We start from the raw sequence: 22,609 nt of genomic DNA on the forward strand, positions 1-22,609 counted from the left end.
AATTGAAAATAACTGATATGAGAGAATCTTTTAATATGTTTATTTCACTAAAATTAAAAAAAAAAAAAGCCAAAAATGCTTTCAAGCATTTCAATCAAGACAGCATATGGAGAAGGAAAATGAAAGACACTCTGTTTTTATTTCACTGATAAAGCACAAAAAAACTATTACAGGAAAGACTATAAAACTCCAATAATTGTTCCTGGAGGTTTGGGACTGTGGCAAGGATCTTAAGGCACTAATTTTTGTTATATATCTGACATATTTACCACAAGCAAAATTAAGATTAATGGCATATGTTTTGCAGATGTCAAAAAAAGGGAGTAAATAGCGTAAGGAAAATATAAATAGCAGTGTTAATTATGCAATCCATTCTTTACTTCTACATGGTTTCCTTAGGAAAAGAAGTTACATATCTGGGAAAATATTTGGATTGCGGAATGTTGCAAAGTTTTTTTTAGGTTCATTAATTTGTAAGGATTATAAAATAGACAACTAAACTAAATCTATAAGCTAAAGGGCAGAAATGTGGTTTTTAATTTGGTTCTAAAAAAAAGAAGGTGCTTGAGCTGAAGATGTAGCAGTCCTAGTAACTAAAAAGAAATATCGGCTTTTATGAGGTGACAATAGTATCTGGAAAAATGAAAAAAAAACCCAAACCTAGCCCTCTCAAAATATAGATTTGAGGTGGTGCAGCCAAGATGAGTTAAATCAAAAGATGATCAAACACCCTCCCTTCTAACATTCTGTAAGACAGGACAAGTTAGACTGTAAAGCCAAAACAGAGCTAAAAGCAGTAGCACAGTCTAAAATAATATAGCTTTTATGGAAGTGAGCAATAAACATTATGGAAGCAGGGTATCAGCAGACTATGGTGCACCGCCCTTCAAGCAAATGAAAAATTAATTTGTTAGAAACTAAAATACTGATGACTCTTACTTCAATGCTTAAAGGAGCTTAATCTTAATCTTCTTAATGAAGAATTGACAGTGGTTGCTCACACAGAGTTATACAAATAGTAGAGCTCCTCAGGACATACAGTCAGAATTTCTAAGCCCATTTAGATATATTTGTTTCTAATATATTAGTCCAGTTAATTATGATATAAAATATTTGGAAGGGACAAAAGTGGACAGCTGTACCTCTGGATGCCGCTGTTTCTTCAGAGAATGAGATATACATCATTACAGTGATGGATATTTGAGATAAAAATTATACAGTAATACTATTATATGTGTTCCAGAAAAAGCTTATTTACAGGCACACATTTTAAGGTCAAGAGGAACCAGTAAGGTCAGAAGAAGACATATGTTTTGATCTTCTGCATAAAAAATCCTGGATTTTTTGCCAGTAAGGTCTGCATCAAGCCTGGAATTTCTCTAGAGCAGCTCAGGTCATAAAAATTTTTCTTCCATTTTCTAGTAAAGTAAGTACAGAGAAACATCACAGTGTGAACAATGACAATCCCTAACTAACTAATGACTAACATCTCCAAAAATGGAACAGGTCCTGCTGCCATATTTTGTCCCATTAGCATTTTTCTGGCCTTTGGTGCTTTGATTGAAATAATGCTGAGAGCTTTGGCTTCCATTAAAAAATTTCTTGAAAGTATTGACTTTGACCTCTACTACCCTCATTGTTTAATGAAGAGATAACATAATTATCAGAAATTCTAAGAAATTAACTTTTTAGACTAAGTTGTAGGATGTCATTAGGACTGAAGATGATGCTGTAGACATGGCTTTTCAGGGCATGCTCTAGTGCCCAGGATTATTGGTTTGTGGGTGGGTGTGATGTGATGGGGTGTTGTGTGTGTTGTTGGTGTGGGGTTTTTTGTTTGTTTGCTTGTTTTGTTTTTTTTTTTTGTGGTTGGACTCGATGATCTCAGAGGTCCCTTCCAACCACGGTGATTCTGTGATTCTATGGTTGACATAGCACCTAATGTAGGATGCCAAACTACAAAGTCTCATTTGTGGTTCTGTTTTTTCCTCTTATTCCCCAGCTGCCACAACCTAGTTATTTATAACTATTTTTTCCATCATTCAGAAGGGAAATACTTAGATGTGAACCATTTTCATACTGCACAACTTGTGAAGTTTTACACTTCCAGCAATGCAGATTAATCACACTCTTCCCTATGCCAGAACTCCCTACATTTTCTTTGATTCACTTGCAAAATCTTCTGTTTTCCTCAATTTTTTTTGCTGAAATCCCCACTGTGTCACAGGATTAATATCTATGTGCGCAGCTGGGGAGTAAGTTTGCAAGTGTACATGAGTGAGCAGCCTTGCAGCAGCAGGTCACTTCTGAAAGCCACCCCTGAGGGCTGGCAGCAGAGAAGGTCTCCTCAGGAGTTGTATTGTTTTCCACTCAGTGAATGTGCCACGAGCTAATGGGAGAGAAATGCTAAGAATCACTTCTCTGAGATTTATGAGCCAAGTGAATTGTTTTCTTTGCCCTCTTTATTGTAGCTGAATGGATAAAATACTAATAATATCGCACTTTGAGCAAGAAGTTGAGGCCAGAATAGTCAAAATGTTACTCATCTGATTGGAGCACGTCAATTTTATATGAGGGACCAACATTAGATGTTCTTTTTAGTGTGTGGATACACGTAACTCACTTCAGTTCAAAGTGCAAGCATGTAACGCCAGACTTTGTGCCAACACATTATGTGTTTCTGCAACACTCTCCCAAATAGCTGTTTCTGTAAAATAGAAGCATTTGTGTTTTTATACCTTCTAGCTATTCTGTCCAAGTCAAATATTAAACGGACAACATGAAATTAGCGATTATTGGTCTCCAAAATAAATATGTTTGACGTGATAGAAGCATTTGAGGCATTTATAAATGCATCATCAGTGTCTAAATATCAGTTACTTGTCATAATACCTAATATTTACTTCATTTTCTCCTTATAAGCTCCTTGGGAATGAAGGCATTTTTCATTGTTCCTTACAATCCATCTACTATTTGCACAGCCACTCAGTGTCATTGTCACAATTTGCTCCAATCTCCTTCTTTTGCTCTGTAAGTTTGGGGTGTCTCAATGTATAAATATCAACAAGCAAATCTTTCAGCATCTTTCTCCTTTTTTCTTCTCTTTCTTCTCTGCTTCCTTCCTCTTCATCTAGCCCTCAGTGAGAACAGAGTTATTGGGGTAAGGAATTTTCCTTGCCAGGGACATTTACAGGGACTGTTCTGCAACGAAGTGCTAGAACTTTGCTCTGGAGCCTGAGATCTGCAACATTTTTGGAGAATCATGATATCATGGTGGTTTGTGTGCTGAAAAGCTGCCCAATTTACTGCTGGTCTGTTGATTAAGAGACTTATGGTTTGGAATTAGGAAGAGTAATTAGATCCAGAAGCAAGCGTGGATACATCAAAATGTACACAGCCCTGGAGTGCTGCGTTCCTAATACCCGTATCAAACAGATCATGGTGTCTGTGGCTTCCCTTCCCTTCTTCAGTGAGAGTTAGAGACAAAGTAGGAATTACTGTAGGAAGCTCTTGGTCTAGGAAAAAAAAAAAAAGATTGTCTTTGGAATAAATATCACACTGAAAACTTTCCAGCCTAAGCCTTTCATTAATTTCTCTGTGTCATCTTAATATATTTAAACTCTGTAAAAAATTCTGCTGCAAAAAGTTCTCCGTAGGAGTAATTTTTCCTCAGCTGAAGTGCATACCTTTCAAATTATAAACTTCCTACTTGTCCTAGGAAAATCCTCACTGTATAAATAATTGAACTCATCTGCAGGGAACACAAGTATTCTGTCTCTAGCAGGCTAAAATATATGCCTAAACACACATCTTGTGCTTAGTGCTTTAAATAGGAATGACTCCCGTGAAGTCACTGGAAGCCCTTAAAAGGGTTTGACAGTTTCCCCACAATGTTGCAGTGAATGCAGTAGCCGGGCTGCGCGGGGCTCCATCCACTGATAATTCAGCAGCTGAGGAACTCGGCAAAGCCCGCTCCAAACTTCTCAGCTGTTGACAGGCTTGACTTGCTGAGAACACTGGTTAAATATAGCACAAACGGGCTGAGCTCAACAAAGTCATCGCTGTAACACTGTGTGAAGAGACCAGAAGAGGGGAAATACAATCTGAGAACTAAACTGCCAAAGCCTAACACCACCTAGCAACAGTTGAAAAAACTTTTAAACAAAAGTGGGGGTGAGCCACAGACAGAGCATACCTCCTGCTCCTCCTGCCTGGGATTTCTGCGGGAGGCAGCTCCGCTCTTCTGTTCTCTGCCCCGTTTCCTTCATTGCTTCAGCTGCTGGTAGACCCAGAAAAGTGGGGAAAGTTTCTCTCTCTGTGTTCTCCTGGGCTGGATCAGTCTGCTCCTGCGGGACGAGCTTCTGGGAGCTTTTACTGCGCTCTAAAGGAGATATTCCCAGGGTCGTGTTGCCCACAGGTAAGGCTGAGCTACCCACTCCAATGCACTCTTTTTAAGAGAAGTGATTTACATTGCTAGTGACTATTGTCTCTTTCCCTCTATGAACAGTCTTCTGCATGATTTGGAGATGTCAGTAGATGAAAGCTGGGATAAAAGTTTTAGATATTTTTTTCTTTTTACACTTTCATCACAGGAAAACATTGCTTAAATAACTTTTGCAGTTGTTAGAGCAAGCATAATCAAGCAGCTAGCAGTAATATGGAGAGATGGGTATAGAATTGGACATGTATCTTGCTTGTATCTGCTCACATGCTGGCAGAAGACAAACCAGCATGTAAGAATAGAAAGCATATCGCTCCTTACCAGTGATAGCCTAGCAGCTATTAGAAGCAGTGACAGCCTGGGTGATAACTGAGAGGAAATAGCCATTCAGTAACTGAATTAACTGAATACTTTGTGACCCAGCGCATTTGTACCTTTTATTTCCTTAGTAACTTTTAGCAGAGGCTCACCTGATGCCTTTGGTGCTACTCCTGGGGCAACAGCTCTTGGTTCTCTCTTACACTTATTTACATAGAATGAATATTAACCTCTGCTTGATTGATTAGCTGCATAATGCAACCCTCCTAAAGACTGACCTCATGTTTATTGTAGCCAAGTGTGCCTGAGCTGGGTTGTTGTTAAAGTGTTTGTTCCTTTTAGCAAAATAAATGAGAAACTGTTTCTCAGCTGTTTTACCCCGACAGCAGAATGGCAGCCTGTGTATCTGTTGGAAATGCATATCCTGCCCTCCTGTAACGGTCACGTCACTTAAGGCAGGAATTGCTTAGTGTGATTTGTTTTGTTTGAACTGACAAAAGCTGTTTGGTCAACTGAAGAATGAACCCCCTCCACTCCATCTTTTAAAGCCATTTTCTCCAAACAAAAGAAACGGATTTTTAAAAGACGTACTGATTATGAATTCATATGCAATATGAATTCAGTTATGAGGGCAAAAATCTAAAGAATGCGCTTAACCCCTCAAAAACCCTGTTCACAGATTTATGTGGAATTGTCTCAGATGAAAAATATTTGTCCTAAAGAAGGAGCGGACGGAGTGAGTCTACGCTGACTGTCTGTGGTGTTTGACACAGTCTGGGGACTCTGGGGACTGCCTCAGGAAGATGAGAAGGTCTTGCTTCAGCTGAATAGTTCTAGTTTCATCCCTGCATATTATATAAATGACATCAATACCACATTTTAGCAGTGACATGCTCGCAGATTGGATGAAATTAAAGTACTCTGAAGTAACTTTGACTTGGTGGCTGAGAACGTAACCGCCTGTGAAACAATAAGATAAATGAAACTTTTGGCTGGAGGAAAATTCTTAGAAACAAAAATAATGTAGTTTACATTTTATTTCATACCACTTAAGCACTAAATAAGAATGCTCTTTGGTGGCCATGATTTAATGCGATAATGATTACTGTGGAATTACTGCAGCACTATGGTATCCCAAATCCAAATCTCCAAAGGAAACTGTGGTATTGCTTTTTAATATAGGCATATCCCGAGAAAGTTATTTTTTTGGAAGAAAGCTGTACAGTGAGAACTAAAACAGAGACAATATGATTTGTACAGTTTTTGTCATCTTGATATTAGAGTGAAAATTACTGTTTGTTATTTAGACTGAGTTAACTGGCAAAAACTGTGGAGAAATGGCAGATTTGATTTTCTGAATATATAGGGATGACAAAATCAAGGAAAATGCTCTGCTAATTATTGGCTGCTTTTTGGAGTGATTTGTTGCTCGGCATAATGTATGGTTTTACAGTTTTACTTTTCTTGCACAACTTACTTTTAGCAAAGTTGTTAAAAGCGAAAGGCAAATTTATTAGTCTGACAACTATCAAATGAAGTCCCTTTTGAACAGTCTGATAGCAACTTCCAACGGGAACACAGGGAGTTGTGGTTTTACATACATCTGTCTTCCTTTCCACTTCAAAATGGAGGAGGCGGCTAAAATTACTCTTCCCAACAGGTGTCCACAAAGAGGCTCTGGGATTTTCCAATCAAATCTGGGCAATCCGCAATGTGGCTATTCAACAGATGGCTTCATATTTGAAGAATAGCCAATTCTACTAATGACTACAGTGAAACCAAGCTCAATTTTATATCAAATCAAAAAGTAATTTAGGTTTTGGCGATACACTCCATTGTAGAGATTTTCTTGGAAGACAAGCAGACATAGAGTACCCATTTATGTTCCCCATTATATATGATTTTGATTTTGTTTATATTCCACAACTGTGGAATGAATGGTACCTTTCACGGTGCTAAAGCCTGTGTGTTCCTCCCAATCTGAATCCACCTCCAGCCTCTGCCTGTGATTCCTCTTTCACCTTCATCACAGCAATAGTATAATTTATGGCCTCTTTTAGCCAATTTAGCCGTAGCTAATGTCATCATCTTAACTGAGTGTTTTGTCGTCACCTCGGTCTTTCAGTCTCTTTATAGAACACCTGGTTCTTTTTAACACCAAGTTCAAAGACTTGAAGTTCATCTTCAAAGCTCAGCTCTGTTCTGTCCTTGCTTACATCTGCCTTGATTTTCCCATACTCCTCCTGTTCGTGTCTGGGGGACTATTAACCTTCAGCTCTGGAGTTAACTGGTCCATCCTCTGGGCTACTGGCTTTAGTAAGCTTGTGATTGACCCAATGACATAGGAGTTTTTTATAGCACCTCTCAACGTAGCACCCAACACTAATAGCACAGAAAGACTAACCTTGTCTGCTACCAAAGCTATGTCGACCAAGGCAGGGCTCCTGAAGACACACTTGTGCTCCTGGAAGCAGCTTGTGGAGTAACCATAAGAATATTGGGAAATCTCTAATTTCACTCATATGCCCTCTTTTTTTCTGCTGGGTCACAATTTTGCCAGTGTCACCATTTCCAGACTGGAAGCTTTTCACTGATACAGGTGCATCAGTAAAACTCCCGATAGAGGGTCTTACTGTTGGCACAAATTCCACACACGTGTAATTGAAGGCTTTTGGAAATCCCATCTAACCCAGTTGATGTGCCCCCAGGCATAAATTAAGAATGTGCCTCGGAGCTGTGCTGACTCAGATGCCAGGTTTATGCCACTGAATTTGGAGTGAGATTTCCTTTGAGTTTAAGAAGATCAAGTCTTAGCATTCAATAATTAACAGATAAATTTCCAGCCCTCTCATTTAACAAAACGGATCATCTGTATTCCTGTCCAAATATTTTTTTTCCTAAGAGACATTTTACTTTTTCTCTAATTTCCTGTTTCTTCCCTTCCTTTCTCAAGGTTTGTTGTTGCACTTTGCCATACTATTTTAATAGACAAACTGAATTTGGGGGCAGGGATTTTGTCCTTCTACGTGTCTAAAATGCCATTTGGAGAAATAGAGCTATAATATTTGCGAAGAATCCAGATAAAACAACAAGACAAAGGAGAAGGAATTCCATGTATTCATACTTCCCATTTCACAAAAAATATTTAGTATATGAACTGAAAGCTAGAAAGATAAAATAGTATGTGTGATAAAATAATGATAATCTGTTGTATAGAAAGGTTTAAATACTTCTTTACAAGAATACCTGTACTTTTACACAAATTTACACAAATACCCGTACTTTTCAGCTTCATCACCTTATTTTGGTTCATTTTTAGCCATTTATCTTTTAATTTCTCTCAGTGTTTTCTACTGAAAGCTGTTTTCTAATTTTATACAGAATATTGGGAATTATTTGGGGAATACGGTTGTTTCTTTATATCGGAAGATATTGAGTTGCTGTGGAAACAATTATCTAATAAAGAATTAAGATTTCTTAACGTCTCTCGTTCCCATTTAGTAGCTAGTATTTGTATCAGGTTAGTGATACTAGAAAAATAGAGCATTTATAACAGTCTTGTAGTTATTCTCTGAGGTCCTGGTGTCCAAAGGAGGGGAAGAGTTGTACCTGTTTCCTGTTCAGCAGAGGCAGTGGGACTCTCTAATCATGTTCAAGACTGTGTGGTGCCTACTGTATTTCAGAAAATTGTGCCTTTCTTGGTACTTGATTTGACTTTTTCTTTTATTTTGGGCCTTTTTACTGACTTCTCTAGCTTCTGCAGGTAATCTCACTGCCTGTATCGCTCTTTATTCTTACCATCATGGCAAAGTAAATACTAATATCAGTATCAATGCAAACACACGAACACAAAGTCTTCTTAAGTAGGGACAGCTTTTTTTTCTTTCTTTTTTTAATTCAAGACGGCTTTGCCCTATCAGTCTCATTCTGTTGTGACTGGACTATATCTGAAAATCTTTTCCACAAGTACAGCATGCAAACACTAACTCTGAAGATGATATGGAAGATTACACAGATTGTGGTTGCCTCCAAAATGGTTTGCACACTTTGCAAATCCATAGAGAGAGGCAACTCCTACCATTAAAAGCATATATCCCAAAAGCACAATTGCATTTTCATTTGAAATCAGTCTTCTATAGATACACAGCTGTTTAAACGCATGATGTACCCTGGGCTGTGTAGAGAGCAGTGTTCTGAGGCACTGAAATAACATTGCTTTTTTTATTTCCCAGTTAATAGAAAATTACTGTATGTGGTATTCTAGAATTTAGGGGAAAATTAAGAATTCCAACATCCAGTGCCTTAATATTGCACCTCTATGAGAGCAGAAACTTCATCAGAAATCTGCGTGTGGGCACGTGTGTGTGCTTTTTGTAAGAAAAGCAGTGCTTTTTGGCATTACAGAACAGGCTGCTGAAGGAATGGGACAGTCCCATGCGAAGTAGAGGGAAACAGCCTGGAGCTTGTGCTTTTTCCCTTAAATGGGCAGCCCGGCTCCCTGCTCTTGGCTGACACAGGCAAAGGGGGGGTGAATCTAACAGATTGCTCTGCCTTATCCCAATGAGTTTCATTTCAGAGCTAATAAAACCACAGTTAAAATCTTAATTATCATCTATGATGTGGCCAGTCTCAGATCTAACCTGGTGGGGTTTCAGAAGAGCAAAAACCTCAATGAATTCGCCTTTTGAATTTGGTTTATATACTTTAAGAGCTCTTTAATATAGGAAAGGTTGCTTTATTTGCTTTTCCTTTTTGGGGAAATGGTGTCAAAGTGTATAATGTTTTGTGATTTATGCTGTTCAAAAGTTTGTTCCGGTGCACATGTAAAAGTAATATTTTGGGAGATAAATCCATTTTCTATGTGAAGACCATAGTATTTAGAAGCTTGTAGGTTTTGGGGGTGGCAGGGGTATCTGACTAACTAGTGTGTAGTGTAGCAAGAGCTACAGCTTCACAAGCAAAACTTTAAAAACCTGAGAGAAAGTGGATTCTACTGTAATAACAAGAAAGAATTTTTTAGAAACTGGTTTCAAGACTGCTCCTATTTAAAAAAAAAAAAAAAGTAATTGAAAAGAAAAGATTGTGTGTCCTTGGTAGAAGAATTTTCATTACAGTTTATCAGACTGCTTGCGTTTTTCAGAAAATAGAAAACAAATGAATGCAAGAGAAAGCAGGAGGCTGCTAACATCACTGTAATCGAATTGCTGCCAACTTGCCTTGTTTATCTAAGAGATCTCTGTGAAAATAAGGTCTTTCCCACACAGGCATGAGTCATAGGATGTAATGGGGCTGAGCAGACTTGCGTCGACTTTCTAACGCGCACATATCTACTCTGACCTGCTTCAGCCCCGGTTCCTGTAACTAAATGAGCTCTGGCTTGACAACAGGAAGGGAGAAGTGGTGGTGAGTTCATGGTGCTATTTCAGTGCAATAACCTGAATGCTAAGGAAACGATGCAATTTCCATTTATTGGGAAAACTACAGTTACTGTGACAACAAATATACACTAAAGAAAAACATATACTATTTATCCTCAAGCTCAAATTTGTGGACGTAGTAGATGATAGGATATTCATAAAACATCACACTATCTACCTATGTAACTCAAAGGATATTCTTACTTTTAAAATGATTTCATATTGCTGAAAAATATTCCTTTGAAAGCTGTAAGCATGGGCATAAATGAAAGGGTGGCAAAGCACATCTGATCTGATTTAAAGATGTCCCCGCTTACTGCAGGGAGTTTGGACTAGATGGCCTTTAGAGGTCCCTTCCAACCCAACATATTCTATGATTCTAAGCACACGTGGTTAACTGTGACTGGTTCAGTGTTGGGCTGACTAAAATTTAATACAAAATTAGGCATATATTTCTCATGCTAAAGCTATTCAATCCCTGTGTCTGTCACTCCTTCCCAAAATCTCACTTGTCCCACCATGTGTAATCACAAAACCTCTTGGATATAACTTTTAAGGTAAAACAATTTTTCTAGATGTCTTATTTCTCCTGGTCTTATTCTTCTACAAGGACTTTTGTAATTAGAAAGACAAATTATTTTCCAGTAGATAAGGATAAGGCAAAATAGTTTTTCTAGAGTGTCTTATTTCTACTGGTTTTATTATTCTACAAGGGCTTTTGTAATAAAAGAAAGACAAATTATTTTCCAGTAGATAAGGATAAAATTTTTTAGAGAAAAGTAAACATTCTGATTTTTGTCGCTGGGCAGGAGACAGAAGGAAGGGAATGATGCCACACTAGATATCCCCCAGCATGTCAAACACATCACAGAACAAGGTGTCCCTTCTGCATGGAGGGACACACATGGCAACACAGCTCCTGAGAGCCAGAGAGTGGTACTGGGCAGCTGGCTATGGGAACCACTGCCCCTTCCAGTGACAGGAGCTGGGAGCTAGAAGCCAAGTCACAAAAGGCATCACATTGCAAATAGTAAAAGGCAGGGTCACAGCAGCCTGTCCTCTGAGTGAGAGGTGCCACTTCTGGGGTGACAGGAGCAGGATCTAGGTGGAAGGAACTGGCAGAAGTCATCCAGTGTCACTCAAAGTGGGACTACCTCCAGACTTGGATCAGGTTGCTTGGGGCTTTGATTATTTTCAGTTACCTTGAGTATTTTTAATTTGTAATTATTCTAAGTTCGCACCTTAGTTGGATCACAAAGTTTTGAACATGGCTGGCTCAGGAATATTTTGCCCGTGATGACAATCAGCGTATTGAAATCCATAAACTGAATTAAAGATGGCTGGAGATATGGTCGATAGGAACATAAAGGATAAAATTTTTTAGAGAAAAATAAACATTCTGATTTTTGTCGCTGGGCAGGAGACAGAAGGAAGGGAATGATGCCACACTAGATATCCCCCAGCATGTAAAACAGGGCACAGAACAAGGTGTCCCTTCTGCATGGAGGGACACACATGGCAACACAGCTCCTGAGAGCCAGAGAGTGGTACTGGGCAGCTGGCTATGGGAACCACTGCCCCTTCCAGTGACAGGAGCTGGGAGCTAGAAGCCAAGTCACAAAAGGCATCACATTGCAAATAGTAAAAGGCAGGGTCACAGCAGCCTGTCCTCTGAGTGAGAGGTGCCACTTCTGGGGTGACAGGAGCAGGATCTAGGTGGAAGGAACTGGCAGAAGTCATCCAGTGTCACTCAAAGTGGGACTACCTCCAGACTTGGATCAGGTTGCTTGGGGCTTTGATTATTTTCAGTTACCTTGAGTATTTTTAATTTGTAATTATTCTAAGTTCGCACCTTAGTTGGATCACAAAGTTTTGAACATGGCTGGCTCAGGAATATTTTGCCCGTGATGACAATCAGCGTATTGAAATCCATACACTGAATTAAAGATGGCTGGAGATATGGTCGATAGGAACATAAATCACAGGCTTTTGACACTGTCAAAATTGCAAAAGAAGCAATGTCTGTAGGTTTATTGTTCGATTTTGTTATGTTTGCTGTGTTATATCCTAAAATAAGCACAATAAGAATGAAAAATCTTGTATGTAATTTTCTATCCTGGTTTACTCTGGCTTTTAGAATGCACACCCTCCTCCCCCACACCACATTCTCTTTGAAAGCCAAATATTTAGAATTAAGATGCCATTAAGGCGTCGTCTTTCTGCAAAAGAATCCTGAAAAAAAGGTTAAGTGTATTCTATCTTTATCTTTCCAGGTAGTCCAATAAGCTGAAAGACTAGCCTTGAGATTGTCAGTAATAAACAAATAAGGGAGGAGAACAGAGATGCTGCTTTTGAGGAAGGAAAGCCTGGAGACCGAGTTCATTTTTCTTACTGAGCATCTCTTTCCAATTGTATCCAAATCAGGAACAGAGCGTGCTGCACACATGGTAGACAGGATTCCTAGATGGAGTTCTGGTTAACCTGCCACTAGCTCAGGCTCTTTTGGGTTAGAAAAGCTCTTGGTTGTGGAACCATCTAAATTTGCCTGGTGGTGATTACAGTAGCGTGAGGCAAGGACAAAATAGTGGCCTCGTGGCACTCAAAGGGGTGTGACAGGCAGTCTTTCCATACAGGATTACTCCTACCTATTAAGTATAACCACTGAAGACAGGTATTCTTCTTCTCTTTAGATGAATCAGCAAGTAATGTTCCTAAAGCTGCATACTGTAATTAAAATTTTGCCATCGTCAGTAGAGATGAGTGGAAAAAGGCTAGGGAATTCTCATGGCTGGTGGAGCACAGAGGTCTCACATCCCATTGCACTTGGAAGAGCAAACTCAGGACTTGCTGCAGAGAGGAACTTGAGGAGCTAATATGACTTGCACACACACAGGGCTCATACAAATTACCCTTACAGCTTTTTTCCATTAAAAAATCTGCAATACGCTCCAGTGGGGGTCACATTAGTGAGAAAGCTAGTGAGATATAGGAAGAAAGGATCATGCTTTGACAGACACCAGAATGGTCTGGGACAGCCCATTCAACCCTGGTGTCTTTCAACCCTTTTTAAACTGAAAGAGGGGAGATTGAGATGAGATCTCAGGAAGAACTTGTTTGCTGTGAGGGTGGTGAGAGCCTGGCCCAGGTTGCCCAGAGAAGCTGTGGCTGCCCCATCCCTGGAGGGGTTCAAGGCCAGGTTGGATGGGGCTTGGAGCAACCTGGTCTGGTGGGAGGTGTCCCTGCCCAGGGCAGGGGGTGGCACTGGATGATCTTTAAGGTCCCTTCCAACCCAAACCACTCAATGATTCTGTGGCAGACAAGAAGTGCTTTGCATGAGGCCAGGAAGCTTAGTGTTTGTTATAGAGTTAGGGGCCTCTAAACCATGGGTTAACCAGGTAATAGCATCTTTAACTACCCTGCCTTGGAGCCACATGGGCAGTGATTTTAGAAGTATATTATGCATTGGAGAAAAAATATAACTAAACTGGTTTTTCCACTTTCAGAGAACACATTCTTAAACCCAAAATTATATTGGAACAAGGTGGGTTAATTTAGATACCTCTAGCATTAGTTGTATAAAGAAAGGCTAAATCCCACTCTGGGGAACAGGCTGTGAAGAACATCTGATGGATTGCTTATTGATCAGAAACACTGCGCTAAATTCAGTTTCCCGCTCCAAAATATTCATGCCATGTTTGACTTTTGTTGTTTATACCTTTCAAATAATGTTACCTTAAAATGTGCCAGGTATCAACAGAGGAGGGGAAGGCTGGTAAATGGCTGGATTTCACATCAGTGGCTCCTTGTATGACTCTTGGCAAGTTATTTACTTCCACACTTTTAATAACACCTGGGATGTTACAGGAATAAATATAGTAGTGACTCTGACACCCTGAGATGTTGCAGTATTGAACATCATGTCAACAGCTTTGAATAAGGAGACTTAAATAGCCCTCCTTGGAAACCAGATTCTGCTGGGAGAAGTAGGAATAGAAGTTGAATTAGTCTGAATGACAAGAATATTTATTTTTAGAGGAGCTCCCCAGAGAGAAGCATAGATGTGCCCTGGGTTGTGGGTAGCAACAAATGAGCTGTACTGGTAAAGCACAGCAGAAAAAGGAAAGAGGTGGAGTGGGGATGTGACCAGGAAGCTGTGAGAACAAAACCAAACCAAAATAGAAGGTAAACTAGTGTCAATACTAAGATGTTTCAGGAAAAACAAACCTGAAGTAATTCATAGGGCAAAGGTGGTGCTGCCAGCTCCTGGGCTTCTTGATATGTTGGGAGTCCTCAGGACAAGCTGCCTGGTGTAAGGGGGCTACTGGGGAAAAAACCAAGCTTGGAGAAAAAAGGACTTTTGAGGGAAGGGGTGGGCAAGTGGCTACTACCCAAATTAGCTGGTGGTGGGGCAGCCTCAGAGCTGCTGTGGGGCTGGGGAAAGGCCACAGGAACCCCATGTGCTGGCTGTGGGGAAGAGACAGCACCTGGAAAGCAGAAACATCCCGAGGTGCTGCCTGTTTCCTGCAGGTCTGGGCAAGTAGTTGGGGTTCCCAGTCCTGCCCACCTGTGACAGCTCAGGTGACTCTCTTGGAAACTGAGATTTTTGATAAAGACTTCTCAGGGAGGGAAAGAATGGGGTAACAATGACCTTTCCTTGGATTTGATGAAAGGGAGGTCAAATCTATATTGTGAGAGCATCCTCTGATAAAAGATGAAAACTGTGGAAGTCCAAGCAGGAACCCACATAGCTGGGTGCACCAGTACAGACTGGGCAGGGACCAAACTGCTCTGTGTGTCTCGCTCTGCTTCGAGAGGCAGTGAAAGCTGCAGCCCTCCCTTCGGGCACGATGCGGGGAAGGGTAGTGGGAAGATAAGGAAAATGAACCTACCAAAAAAGGATGGGGGAAGAGTGAAAAATTGGAGTCTCCTGGGGTGATTATTAAGCTGTCAGAAAGGGGAGTGGAAAGGAAAGGGAACCAGTGGCACCCTTTGATGTGATCCCCGCTAGCTTTAGGAAACCACTTAGTTTCCATCGAAAAATAGGGGCCCATGGTCTCTTCCAACCCCATATGATTCTATGATTCTATCATTCTTTAACAGACCATGACTTCAAAAAGTTTAAAGTCTCAAAGTAAATTGTGGCATATCGGGGTGTTCGTTTGTTTTTTGTTTGTTTGTTTGTTTGTTTTTTATTATTTTGTGGTTTTGTTTTGTTCATTTTTTGTAGGCTTTTTTTTTTTCCTTCTTTTTATAGTGAAAGAACAAAGTTATATCCTCAGGGTTTTGGACCTGCCGTCTCAAGGCTGAATCTAGTATCTAATGGCTCAGCTCCCCTGGACAGCCTCCTTCAGTCTGGTTTGTGTGCTGTAAAAAGAAGGGACTCTGAGAAAGGGACAGGCAGTAACTTCATTTCAGGGTGGTCAGTCGGTCGCTTCTTGAGTCAGGCAGCTTGAGATGCTTGAAAACAACTCAGTGTATCCCCCCCAGAGGATACATATACATCACATCTCCGATGTGGCTGAGCTCCCTTGGCCTCTGGCCAGGAACATCCAGATTTCCTGACTCATGGCAATGTACCCTGCCTGGTTGTACTTCATTAGCAGCAGCTCAAAAAATCAGAGCGCTATTCTGCTGTTGCATAAGTTTTTCCAAGCAGTAAACAATAACACCCCGCCACAAGCTTTATTACATTTATCTTGGAATTCAAGATCCAGAAGGGGCTGACGCTTAATATTTTCTTTAATGGCAATCCAAAAAGACTGTAAGATGTTATTCTTTAATAAATATTTTCAGGATAGCCTAGTACATTATTAATTAAGTGTTCTGAAAGGGAAGAATAAATGCTACAGAAGCCACAATAAGCCAACAATTTTTCTTCCAGCTGAGAAACGTTTTGATTTTTACTGTCATATCAGTTTTGTTGTTATATCAGCACTTGCACACTAAAGTGGTGAGGATAAATCGAGGGCTACAGAAGCTGAGAATACTTAGTAGGGAAAATTATATTTTATTAGAGTAGTAACATACCGTTCAGTAAGTCTTCTTCGAAATAGCTCTTCTTTACTTGCATCTCAAGCATTTGTTTAAAGCATTTTAAAAGCAGTAGCATTATCATCAGGCTCAAAGCAGGTTTGAAAAGAAATAGTCCGTGACTATTAATGGGGTTCATTAAAAGAAAACTCTGTCTGACTCTAAAATCTATTTTGGAGCTGCTCTTGCTCCACTCCCCTGCCTGTGGCATGAGGCAGCTGCTCTTTCTTTAATATTTTTGCTGACAGCTACAGCTGACAGCTAACATTTCAGTTCACCCCAACATCAACCCTATCTGGAGGCTCCCTTACATAGATGGAAAGCACTGGCTTCTTCCTGGCTTTACCTGCACCACTGTGCAACTCTGTCACTCTGTGATTCTTCATACCGGTCACTCCTAATGGGGCACATATAGATGGTGATGCATGAAAAAAATAGCTTTTTTAACATTACACCACTTGTCACCTTATTATCTTTATTATTGTAGTTTTAGTTATATTAGTTATCATAGTCAATATAAAAATATTTATCCATCTTAATGGATAATTCCCTAGCAAACAAGCTTTGATTTCTTGTTCATAGAAGTTTTCATGTAATAATCAATCACTCAATAATAGTGTGGTTATTCACCCACAAGAGGAACTCCTCAGAAACGCGGCACTATTTTCCTCTCAGACAGAAAACAAGAACATCTGTGGTGCTCCCAGTTCTGCCCCTGAACCTCTGAGGCTGTAAGAGAGGAGAAGAAGAAGGTGGAGGGTAGGGTTCAGAAGCAGACAGCGTGTAAGAGAGAGACAGAGAGAAAAATGGGAAGGAGGCACTGCTCAGTTAGCCCTTCAAAGGAAAACTAATTATGATTAAAACTGTGCCTATATCTGTACTTTTTTGATTGACCGCTGAATCTAAAAAATAAAAACAAATCAATGCTTTGCTATGTTTTTTCAGGATTTGCAGTGAGGCACATCATTAGTTTTTGTTTGGATTAAATATTTTACCAGACTGCAAAATACTGTTTTTATTATGGGGCTGCTCTTGCAAAATTTAAAGAGCAGGAAGACAAATGGGAGTTTGGAACCATGAGAAAAACAACAAAGCAACCCAGAAAGGAAAAGGTTAGAATACTTTATTGCTATAGTATAGGGATTAAAACATAGTCTTCCACTTCCCTGGAAAATACTTTAAATAGAAGGTATTCTATAAGATTCTATGAGATGACTGCTTCACTCTTCGCAGTAAAAAAAAAATATGTCTATTTTGTATGAAATAGGTAAATATTTACCAGAGCAAGAGCTGATACTTGGGCAGAGAATATGGATATTAGCCTCATATTCCCATTTCTCTCCATAAAGAGAACCTAAGCAGGCACAAAGCCACCACTGAAAAAAATATCTTCCAGTACCAATAAATAATACGGTGTCACTTTACCATGAAGAAACTAATGAACCTAGTTTTTCTGTAAGTGATGATACCAGACTATGTAGCCTTTGGCTGTTTAAGAAATACCTAGTGTAAGCACTGCTGTATTTTGATTTTTTTTGGGTCTTCTTTGGTACCACTCTCCTTCCACGGGCTTCTCAAGGGTGGCAAAAACTTTGCGATTCTGTCCTGCAGTTCAGTGGAATCCTTTGGATTCTGACTGAGGAGAAGCATTTCATCTGTGTAACCCCTAAAATCAAAACAGTTTCTTTATGGAAACAAGCTTGCCTTAAACAGCTCCCATGAAAACTCTGTTGTAGTTAGTAGGTCAGAATCCCCAAGGACATTGCGGAAAGCATGAAAACTCTGTTGTAGTTAGGTCAGAATCCCCAAGGACATTGCGGAAAAGCCTGGCAGAGCGTCAGAGAGGTTCATCTCAAAAATGCTGTCATAGAGCATTGCAGGCAGAAAAAATAAATTGCAGACATTATGTTATTTTTATATATTTGCAGAATGCTGCCAAAATAGGTCATTTGCAGATCAAATAAAGGAAAAAAATTAGCAAGTTTGGCTGAAACTATTATGAGGAATATTTATAAATTTCTTAGGGCATCTGAGAATGTGCTGAGTATGTCAGCTCACTGATCAGGACCATCTCCTTTTTTTCATGTACTTTCTAAGAAACCATGAATCATTAAAAATGCTTATTTTTGAACATGGAGCGGAGTTAATGGATCTGTTGATAATCAGTTTTATCAACAGAGATAGGTACATTCTCAGTCCCGTCTGTTTAATTCTAGCAAGAGAAATAGTTGGTCTAAGTCAACTGCTTCACCTGTTTTCCCTTCTTTGTGAGTCCTTCCTAAAAGTCACGAGAAAACGAAGACAAATCAGGATGTTCCATCCAGATACTTCTGTGAGACTGGCACATTTCTCCCTTCTAGAAAATAATCTGAAACTCTGTTACAAGAGGAATTTGAAGGATTTCTGTTACTCTCAGGTTTTGTCATCATGTCAGCAAAATATAGATAATCCATTGGGAATTGGGAATAGATGAAAATTGGAAGTATAAATGTGAGCAGTTATTAAATACTCCACTAAAAGTTAGGTATGCTGATTGACTTGCAAGTGCTGGGACACAGAGGAGAAGAGATCCTACAGAACAAGCTGATAACGAGACCTGTATCTCCGTTTGCCTGACATTTTTCGTTAAGAAATCTAGTCTTGCATGAAATCCAGTTGTTTACAGCTTTGCCAAACTGGCAAGGATGGATGTCTGGCTGAGCCTGCATCGGTTTTGGAAGTTTCAACTAGAATGCTTTGAGCATTTCCAAGAATGAGATGAGAGAAAATTGTTGTTTGCCCATGTGAAAACAATCCCATAACCATTCTGCTGAAGAGCTTTAATGTCTCCATGCTCCAGAGTGATCTATTGAAATTCAGCCAGGAAACTGCTCTGTGGCAGCAAATTGACTTTTGCCATCCCTGTGAGAATTATGCCAGGCTAAGAGCCACTGAAAAAAGTATTTCAGTGAGGACACCTGGTAGAGATTTGTGCCTAACTTCTCAGAACAGCCCACGTCTGCTGGTGCTGTCCCAGTTCCTCAGCTGGTTTATGCACATATTTCCAGAGAGCACCTCTGCCTCGGGGTTACAGGGCTCAGCAATACTCTGCCCATAGTTCCTTCTTCATCTGATGCTGCAGCACTACAACACAAAAACCCAGGTGAAGGATCTTGTTTCTTCTGTATCAACAACACTTCGTCAGCAGAACCTGTGCCACGGTGGGAAAAAAAGTGTGGACATGAGTATGATTGTCCTTGCTGCTAGGGAAGGACCTGGGGAAAGAACAGCATTGTGACAAGCCCTTGTATGAAACCTTTGTGCCAAGGACAAATGTCCCTCACCTTTGCTATGGGATGGAAACACTGCCTTCAGGAAGAGGGAGAATCAGCAACCACACCAGGACTTTACCAACGCAAACATGATTTTATTAGTAATTGATCTGGATCTCCAGTTGACTCGTCTGGAACAGAAAATGTCTCAGTTTGTGTCCCTCCATGGCCTGAGCTTTGTGTCATTGCTCTGTTTGGCATTCGCCATCATCTTCCGAGCCAGGCTGGACTTCTCTTGGGTGTCCTCCTTGGCTGACCTTCCAGCTGTGAGCTTTGGAAGCTATTGTTCCCCATCCCTCTCTAGCAGCTACAACAGTGCTCAGTCCAGCATCACCCACCTGCATGGCACCATCCTTCCCTGAAAACCTGTCTTCTCCTCTTTGCATTTGGCCACAGGACAAATTTGCCCAACCTGCTTTGCTTCTGTAGAAACAGCGATGGCAGCTGCTCTTCCCATATTTTTTCCTCTTCTCTCTGCTGCACTCACCCTCAGGAATTCACTCCAGCTGCCTGTGCCATTTGTTGGAGCACTTCTCATTTGCTTGCCCTCCTCTCAAAAATCACAGTTTTCCAGCACTGCTGTGGTTCTGTAGAGCAACGATATGTGTTTCCACTTCTCACAGCTTTATCCTTGTTTGAAAGCAATGTGGTAACAGCCACACTGAAATTATTAATAATTCATGGCTGACACGTTGGCTACATCTGCTGTCAGGAAATCAGACAATGCCAATGCCAGTTCTCTGACCCTCGGGCCCGTTGTCACTGGCTGGTCGTGCCTATGTTATTAAACTTTCTCAGCCTTCAAAACAGGTTGGCTACGTCCAGGCTGCCAGCCCCTGAACTAATTCCTGAACCATTCCAGGAAGACCATTGGTTAATCTGTGCCAAAATTTTGACCCAGCCTTGGCACTGTTTAACCTCCTGGTTTAGACATAATCCTCACGTCATCCTCATCTGAACACATCAAATGCCTGGGATCATCTGAACAATCACATAAAACCCTTTCTGCATTATAAAAATCCATTTTATTATCATTGAATCAGACTTCTCTAAGATTACAGATAGAGTTACTGCTTTCCAAGAATATTTTGAACTTCCAGCACTGGAAAATTCTAGCATTGGAAAAAATTTTGAGACACATGTTTAAACTGATTTTTTAGTTTGTTCCTTAGGCATTATTTTAACATCTCCTCTGCATGCACCTTTGCTTGCTTTCTACTATTCTTCTGCTTCAGCTGCCTGTTTCTTGGTTCTCCTTTCATTATATGAGTAAAAAAAAAAAAACCTACAGACAATTTTAATTAAGTTCGGGGACCAATTTTTCCACCTGAACTGTTGTAATTAATGAACATAGCAGATGATATTTTGGTCAGATGAGTCAAAGCAAGTAACACTTCACTGGGTCTTCTTAGTTCCTCGTGGACAAACAGTGCTTAGAGCTACAGGCACAACTGTGCCCAGGATCTCACAGGACTCTCCTTTTCAAAAGGAAACATGTGAGCAAGGAAAAAAATGCCAGCAAAAAAGCTTATTTTAGCCATATGTGGGTTTGGAGGACTGTCTTTTATTGAACGGGAGTTCAATGAGTAATAAAAACCTCGTACAGGCAATTTTAAGACTCACCAGAGAACAGAAAAATAAGAATTTCTTGATGCATCAATGGCTAAACTGTAAATGGCAAACAAACCAACCAGAAACTCAAATAATCACTTTGAACCCGTGGCTGCAGCCGGATGGAGCACTCAGCTTTCACGTGGTGGGAGCATCAGGCTGTGCAGGGCTTTCTACACCCGTCCATGCAGAAGCAGAGCACTGGGGCTTGCAGCAGCTCGCAGGGGTTTGATGCCAGCTGAACCCCTGGCCCCCCTCTCCTGCAGAAGGACAGTGGCAGTGCCTGAGAGTGAGACCCAGGATTTGGTCTCCCTGTTAGTGAAACAGAACCTCAGAGGCAACTCCATCCTAAAGCAGTAGCATGACGTCAAAAAGACCACCCCTCTTCTTGCGTTAGTTTCCAACACGCATGTACGATGCATGTTTTGTTACAATTCCAATTGTATATATCACAATTTTAAAGCAAACCAAAAAGGCTTTTATCTGCCAACATCCTAGTTCAAATCCTTCTCCAAGAGCTGATGAAATCACCTGACATAAAGCAGAGCCGAGGCTGCATTCTTTACAGAGCTCTGAGTGATGCATATTTTACCAACTCATCCATGAGACCGGCATTCTTGAACAAAACGGCCAAGCAAATGAAGAGATCATTTGAAAAATATGCTTATGTGGAATTTTAGTTGTGACATGCACCATGAGGATTGCTAATGATTTCAGATATCAGACCATTCTGCAGTTAAGCAGCAATTCAATACATTTATAAAGTGTAGCTCTGAAAACATAATTTATCATTCCAGTACTTTTATGTTAAAGATCTTTCTGGCTTAAAAGAATTGGATACGGATTGTTTAAAAAGTTACAACTCCAGCTCTAATTCAGCTGTAGTTTCTGAGGAACGACTGTTACATCAATAAACATAAATCATAGAATCATAGAATGGTTAGAGTTGGAAGAAAACCTAAAGTTCATCAAGTTCCAACCCCCTGCCCTGGGCAGGGACACCTCCCACCAGACCAGGTTGCTCCAAGCCCCCTCCAACCTGGCCTTGAACCCCTCCAGGGATGGGGCAGCCACAGCTTCTCTGGGCAACCTGGGCCAGGCTCTCACCACCCTCACAGCAAAGAATTTTTTCCTGAGATCTCATCTCAATCTTCCCTCTTCCAGTTTAAAACAGTTACCACTCATCCTATGGCTCCCCTCCCTGCTCCAGAGTCCCTCCCCATCTCTCCTGTAGCACCTTTAGGCACTGGAAGGCTGTTATAAGGTCTCCCCAGAGCCTTCTCTTCTCCAGGCTGAACCCCCCCAATTCTCTCACCCTGTCCTCACAGCAGAGGGGCTGCATCCCTCGGAACAGCTTCTTGGTCTCCTCTGGACCCATTCCAACAGGTCCATGTCCTTCTTATACTGGTGGCCCCAGAGCTGGACTCAGTGCTCCAGGTGGGGTCTCACCAGAGTAGAGGGAGAGAATCACCTTCTTTTGA

General features: G+C 40.6%; 1 protein-coding gene across 2 annotated transcripts in view; it reads left to right on the top strand.

The window, feature by feature from the left end:
* The first annotated feature begins 3,964 nt into the window (after nucleotides 1-3,964).
* The window catches only part of FILIP1 (filamin A interacting protein 1), a 118,507-nt gene continuing 99,862 nt past the window's right edge, over nucleotides 3,965-22,609 (top strand). For both annotated transcript variants that reach the window (XM_014949326.1, XM_014949327.1), the window contains exon 1: nucleotides 3,965-4,417. The gene's annotated coding sequence lies outside the window, so the exon portion shown is untranslated. The remainder of the gene's footprint in view (nucleotides 4,418-22,609) is intronic.

Source organism: Calidris pugnax, unplaced genomic scaffold, assembly GCF_001431845.1.
Source record: "Calidris pugnax isolate Ruff unplaced genomic scaffold, ASM143184v1 scaffold132, whole genome shotgun sequence".
In the NCBI taxonomy this organism is placed as follows: domain Eukaryota; kingdom Metazoa; phylum Chordata; class Aves; order Charadriiformes; family Scolopacidae; genus Calidris; species Calidris pugnax.